Genomic DNA, 247 nt, shown 5'->3' with positions numbered 1-247 from the left:
CATTCCATATACCATCACTACTATTTTGCCTATCATCAATATCACATCTTGCAGTACAATAAATCAGGATTATTTGTACAATTCAGAGATCTTTTAGCTCAAAGAATACATATCATGCAACATCGCCAGGGAGATCTTGCAGCGCCGTGTCCAGTTCGGGGAATTAAGTATGGATCAAATATTAACTGAAATTAATCATGGATGAGGTTTTCCTCTTCGAAGGTAACAGACTGATCGGTCTTTATAA

The sequence above is a fragment of the Penaeus monodon genome, chromosome 32 (assembly GCF_015228065.2).
Source record: "Penaeus monodon isolate SGIC_2016 chromosome 32, NSTDA_Pmon_1, whole genome shotgun sequence".
Lineage (NCBI taxonomy): Eukaryota > Metazoa > Arthropoda > Malacostraca > Decapoda > Penaeidae > Penaeus > Penaeus monodon.
This window is presented reverse-complemented; position numbering follows the sequence as displayed.